Source organism: Halyomorpha halys, unplaced genomic scaffold, assembly GCF_000696795.3.
Source record: "Halyomorpha halys isolate HHAL.00 unplaced genomic scaffold, Hhal_1.1 Scaffold60.1, whole genome shotgun sequence".
In the NCBI taxonomy this organism is placed as follows: Eukaryota; Metazoa; Arthropoda; class Insecta; order Hemiptera; family Pentatomidae; genus Halyomorpha; species Halyomorpha halys.
The window spans coordinates 740,584-747,736 of NW_027112396.1; the positions used below are offsets into that span (position 1 = coordinate 740,584).

Here is a 7,153-nt window from a genome sequence, read left to right on the forward strand (position 1 = left end):
TCTCATTTCTGCTCCTCCAATTTCACCCTTTCACAATTATTCAATTCACCCGATCAACATATTCGCTCTCCGGAATTCACCCTCCTAGATCCTCTTCAGTGACCCACTAAACAAATTGATTATTAGACGGTAATGTGAGATCAGACCATCATTCATAGTCACAGCAGTAGATCAGTCTACCAAGAACAAACAAATAGATACATTTTACGAGAATAAGTCTAACACATAGATTAAAAGGAAAATATAATTTTAAAAAACCGGTTACAGGAAACACTTGAATGGATAAATAAGTTTAAAAAAATATATTATTAATAAAATAATAGTAAATGTGATTTGTGATTTCTGTACTTCAATGGCGACACAAAAGTTAACCATTGTGTCATATATACGCATACCTGCATTTAGCAATAGTAAATTATAGAGTTACATAGAGTCACATTCCACAACCCGTGTGACCTGACTCTAAGATCGGCGATGACTCTGGTTACGCCACCCGTATCAATGACTAGTTCATTCATAAAAGCTGTGAATCAGCTTTGAAGACCTACTTGTACCTGAGACCGAGGTCTTCACTAGGTCACTGCTGTTAGTGGGTCATAATTAGCTCTCATCTATGTGACCTTGTTATGGGTAATGTTTAGGTCATCGGGGTGGGTGATGTGGGCGATATTTCGTCGTAAAAGATGTGGGATGTGCCTTTGAAGGAAAGATACGTCCTGTATTAATTTATTTATTTTGGAAGAACCTCGATTGACTGTGTGTAAATTATAAAAAGAAGATGATCCGGGCGCAGTAAAAAAAAAACTGACTATACTAATTAAACTATTTAATGTGAGCCAACGTTTTGCTCCACTTTTCAGGGCTTCATCAGGGCTAAAAAAATGCAGCATAGTAAGAGAATAAAAAGAATGCAATAAAATAAAAGTAAACTAAAGTATGGCTAAATATGATTTGAATTATGTGAACATTTATAAAAAAAATTTAACAAAATAAATTAAAGAAGATAATAATAAGATGTCGAGGTTCATAAGAATGGGGCTGTTTGTAGCCCAGTAAGTTGGAGCATCAATTTTAACTGCAGTGGCGCTGGTCCAAATCGGGCCTGGAAAGCCGAATTTTATATCCCATGCGATCCCACGAAATGATAATTTGACCACCCACCATGGTTAGAATATATTTGTTATCTCAGAAACTATAGGTTGGTTATCTCAACAACCTGAATCGAAATGTCCACCATTTTAATCTCAACTGCAACAAAAGGCAGCCAGTGATTGGCTCCTACCCTTTTTTACACCTTTGCCACGCCTCTGGCTCCTCCTTAAGGCCCAGTTTTTTTTTTTGGGTTCAGTTTTACTACCTCCTTACCTCTTCCATTATACTCCTTTATTCAAGTTTATAATACAGAGATTTGTATAGATAACTGAGGGGTGATCAAAATGAAATAGCTAGCTCGTAATCCATTGACTATTTTCTCTATTATATTTTTGTAATATACTACGTTTTAAAACCGTATAATTTGAATAAAGTAATTTTATTATTAAAATATAAATTGAGTTAAATTTGATAATAATTGCTCATCAATTTCTCGGTATGATATTATATATACATTTTTTTTTTAATTTATAACAAACTTCCCACTCACTACAAAAAATTAGTATACACTACGATAATCAGACCAATTTGGACTTATGGAATTGAGTTCGGGCTCTACCAAACCATCAAATTCCTCCCGCATCCAATCCTTCCAATCCAAAATCCTTGATGCTCCTTATTACGTTACAAATAAACTCATTCACAAAGACTTTAACATCCCATTCATTGCAGATTTGGCCCAAAACAGATGTGCGTCTTTTCATTCCAAACTCTTTAACCATCCTAGCCCATTAATTCTTAATCTTTTATCCTTAACAATCCCTGATAATCCTCCGAGGCGTCTGAAAAGAAGATGGCCACGGGACCTTCTAATTTAAATTAATGCTTGAAGTACCACCAATGGGTGGTTCCTTCCCAAGATTTTCAAGTGTATGTGAAACATAAAACATATTTACTTATTGTATTTATTATTTGTACAGTTGTAAATCACATTAAATATATTTAAAAAAAATTATAACTGTAAAAAAAAAAAATACCTTAAGTTAATATGATGAATGTACATACACATTTCATAAATTATAATGAATGATTTAATATTTTTTCATTACAATTTAGTTACTTTTGAGAAAAACAAAGCTAAGATATTTTGAGAAAACATTTCAGTTCTTCGCTTAGGCCTTACCCACAGATCCTTGAGATAAGTCACGCACACTATACCGATAATATGTCCCAGTTAAAGCGGGCGTTCTTTGATGAAAGATGCCCCAATTATTATGAATGGATGTTCTTAAATGTCCCTGGCAGGATTTTCCGTCAAACCTTTTTTAAATTCCCCTCTTGGTCATCCTGATTTCCCTACTTTTTATCTCTGCCAAATCCAAAATATACCTTAATATTTGCTCCAAAATACAAAAAACTTTATTTATGAATATTATACTATATAAATGTCGTCTATTGGTGTATTAAAGTTATATATTATTTAATGATTCCAGTTACCTAATAATGACAGCCACCAGTTTATTTATAAAGTTGTATTAACATAGTTAGGGAAAAAGGATCAGTGGAGCTTTTAGATGTTATAAAGAAATAGCTAAAATCCATTATTTATTATAAAAAAAGAAAGGATAAAAACCGTATTATAAATAATAAGGATCGTTTCTTTCAGGGAAAGTAAAAAATATAAGTACAGGCAACAGAACACTTTTTTCATAATATTAAAGAAAATTATTCAGTTTTATTTATTCATTGAAAATTACAATTATAAAAAAATAAACAAAAAATACAATAAGTAAATATTATACATGTTTCAGAATTCGAATCTTGGCAAGGAACCACCCAATGGTGGTACTTCAATCATTGCTTTAAATTACAAGATGCCGTGGCCATCTTTTTTTCAGACACTTCGGAGGATTATCAGGGATTTTAAGGATGAGAGGTTAAGAGCTAGGTTTTGGTAGTTAAGGATTTGGAATAAAAGGAGCAATACTTTTTTTCTGGTCAATTCTGCAACGAAAAGGATTTCTGTATGGATGAGTTTATTTGTGACGTAATGAGAAGCATCAAGGATTATACGGAAGATTTTGGATTTTAAGGATTGTACACGGGATGAATTTGATGGTTTGGTGGAACTCCAAAGCTCAATTCCTATGTCCAAACAGGTCTGAATATCATAGTATATAAGAGTTTTTGTGGTAAATGCGAAGTTTAAAGCGTTTGTCAAGTAGATGTTGCAGTAATCAGAATCTATGAGAGAATAATAATTATCATTATAATATATCATATTATCTATTATTATGATAAATAAAAAATAAATTAAATTAAAAATTTGGTGCGGTGTGCACATCACTAAATGTTATAGGACCGTCTGTAGCTGAGGGAGTTGAGGCGTAGGTCTTTGCAACTTCGAAACTAGAGCGACGCCGGTTCAAATCTGGCCTTAGGGTCCGACTTTTGTTTCTGCGGCCGTATGAAATCTTGACCCCCTACTATGGTTAAAATAGGTTGGTACCCTGTAGATAACCCCTCTTCCACCGTATGTCAGAAATGACCCAGAAAGGGGTCATTAAAAAAATGTACACAAAATGTTTACTTCCCCACCCTACTTTGACTTACTCATAAGTTATAATACGTGCATGAGTAAACGAGAAAATACGACGTATTCAGTGTTTATAAATAAGTATAAACTGTTTAGATAACTTATATATCATTGTGATAGTGAGGTCTGACTATCCGCTTGGAATAACGGCGTCATTAGTCTTATTTATGGGTCATGATCGATAATAGCGGGGTAGATTTCAAAGGAAATTATCGATTAATAAATTTGCATCCATGATATCGGTACTATCATTGTAGCAGGCTCTACTTATAATAAATAATCGATTATCACTTTACGTACCACGGGCGATAGGACTTCCCGGAATATTTCATACTTATGAGCAAGATACAGTACGTTATTAAAAATTTGATAAGTACCCAAAAGGGTTTAACATAGGCTGGTAAAATACTAAAATTAGGTATGCCGATGATTCGGTATTAAAGGGCGACAAGGTAAAAAAAAAAAAAAAAAGTACTTAGTCAAACATTTCTATTTTAGTTTTCTTTGTCATTGATTTATGTATTAGTTCTTCTGGTAAGCGATTGAACAGATATGGTACAATATAGCATGAAGTACGTTACCGAAATATGTTGTAATAGGTGGTTCGATAAATTTTTTCTAACAATTTCATATATCTGTTTTCTTTTCTAAATAAATTAATATAGGTAAATTTTAGGATAATTTTGTAAAAATAAAATAGTTTAGGTGGTAAAATGGCAATAACTTTTATTTTTTCTGCTTTATCACTAAGGTACGTTATCGTTTTCAGAGTTCGATGCTGTAGATTTGCAAGTTTTGATAAATTACTATAAGAACTGTAAAGGTACTAGAGATTCATGATGTTGTGTTAAATGTTATTAGTATAGGATTGTGAGTAGCCCTATTTAAAGCCATGTTAAATACATAAGAGCGCCTAGCGGATTTTTTGAGCAACTAGTTTTATTACCTTTCCTTCCAAAACTTCATGTTATTGTTTACTTCTAAGTTTTGATTAAAATAATTTATTACAACATGCTTAAATTGAAGGAAAAGTGGAATTTGTGAAAGTTTAGCTACTGTGTCTTGTTCATCTTCTAACGTGTTAGGAATAGAAACAAGATGAAATGATTGACAACTTTCATTACATTATTATTATTATTGTCATACATTGCTTTATTAGTTTTAAAAACATCTTAAGCAATACTAACACAAACTACGAGCAAGCAATACTGCATTGCTTGTTCCTACAACAAACAAAATGGTGACGAGCTGAGCTCGTACGTTGTGTGACGTCATTCTCCATTTAACATACCTAGGTACAGACTCCTAACCATGTTATATGTTATATCGTTTTTAAAATGGTAAAAGAAGTAAATATTTCTCCATTTAACACGTTTTAACATGTTAAACTAAAGATTATGAATACCCCTACTGTAACTTTTACCAGAATTTAATATATGCCTTCATGATAATATTTGCTACCTAGACAATTCTTTCATACTTGGTATAGCATGATAGCTAACAGTGCATGCTACGCTGGAAAAGCTACAATCATGAAAATATTCACGGTCATGACAGTACTTTCTCACTAGGCATAGAGTAATAGGTAAAACGGTTCTGACAACTGCTGTCACGAATAAGTCCGTTTACATGTTGATCCTTTAGAGCCGCTATGACAACTATTGCAGTAATAAACATGGTATAAAGTGCTGTTAAAATCTCGATAGTATTTCATGACAGTATAGTGGTACTAGAGCGCCCGTATCTGCAGTGATAATAAATAAATTAAATATTTAACATCAAAGCTATCTGGACATACGGAGTTGAGCTTTGGGGGTCCACTAAACCATCAAATTCCTCCCGAATCCAATCCTTACAGTCCAAAATCCTTAATGCTCCTTACTTTCAAGTCATCCATCATGACCTCAATGTCCCATGTGTTGCCGATTTGGCCAAAATCAGATACCATTCCTTCCATGGAAACTTCCCAACCACCCAAATCCACTTGTTTTTAATCTGGCTTCTCCTTCATTACCTAATAATCCTCCTAGGCGTCTGAAAAGAAGATGGCCTCGGGATCTTCTCCTCTAGAAATGTTATTGGAGTTCTATCAATGGGCAGATTCCTCACATGTTTGTATCATGTCACTATTACACCTACAGCAAATTTACTTGTTGTATATATGTTATACAGTTGTAAATAACAATAAATAAAAGATTAAAATAATTTCAACAAGAAATAATCCCTTATTTTCTCGGAACAGCTCCTGCCGTCAAATCATTTGTAGACGATGATGCCGTAGTGGCAGAAGACAAGAGATCAGAGTGCTGTGTCCCTGGGCACCCATTACCATAATTCCCCTCCACTTCCTCTTGTCACACGGGACTCATTACGGTGTCAGTTCGCTTCTTGTTTGTCATCAGATAAATATACCGCTATAGTATGTAATGCTAAATGGATAGGCAAATATATGCATGTATATTATAATGAATTTTATTGTGGTTGTTTGTATTTTTACGTTAAATATTTGTTTAAAATAATTTATTTATTGTTATTTACAACTGTATACATATATCAAGAAAATTTGCTGTAAGTGATATATTGACATGATACAAACATGTGGAGAATCAACCCATTGATAGAACTCCAAAAACATTTCTAGAGGAGAAGATCTCGAGGCTATCTTCTTTTGAGACGCCTAGGAGGATTATTAGGTAATGAAGGAGAAGCCAGGTTAGAAACGAGTTGGTTTGGATGGTTGGGAAGTTTATAATGGCAGGATTGGTATCTGGTTCTGGCCAAAAGTGCAACAAATGGAACATTGAGGTCCTGATAGATGATTCGATTTGTGATCTGTCACTTACTCTGGTAAGGAGCATTAAGGATTTTACGAAGTATTTTGGACTGTAAGGATTGGATTCGGGAGGAATTCGATGGTTTTGTGGAGCACCAAAGCTCAACTCCGTATGTCCAGATAGGCCTTATAATAGTCATGTAGATCAGTCTTTTGTAATGGATTGGAAGTTTAGACCGTTTGTCTAATAATTGTTGTAATAGTCGGAATTGACGAGCAGTTTCGTTTTTTTCAGTCTTGTGAGAGAATTTCATGACAGGAATAAGTGGGATATTATTAAAAGATACTGCGGGGCAAGCCGAAGGTTTACGACGAAGGATAAATGTGATTTGGTGGGATTTATTGGAATTTAAAGCTAAATATTAAAAACAAAAATTAAGAAAAAACCAACTATTTTTTTTAATTTAAATATATATGATAACAAAAACTTTCCAAAACTTGTACATTTGAAAATGGTACATTGAAAAATGAAAATTCACCATAACTTTGTTAAAGATATAATTAATTTTGCCAAAATATGAGGGAAGAATTTCTTTATTTATATATTTTTAAAATAAACAGCTACAGTTTTATAAAATAATTATATGACCGTGTGCAACTGTGTTGTTTTTTCTAAGAACAAGACTTGTATG

General features: G+C 33.2%; 1 protein-coding gene across 4 annotated transcripts in view; it reads left to right on the forward strand.

Annotated features, from left to right (window-relative positions):
* The window catches only part of nemy (no extended memory), a 255,502-nt gene that overhangs the window by 96,119 nt on the left and 152,230 nt on the right, over positions 1–7,153 (forward strand). The window lies entirely within an intron of this gene.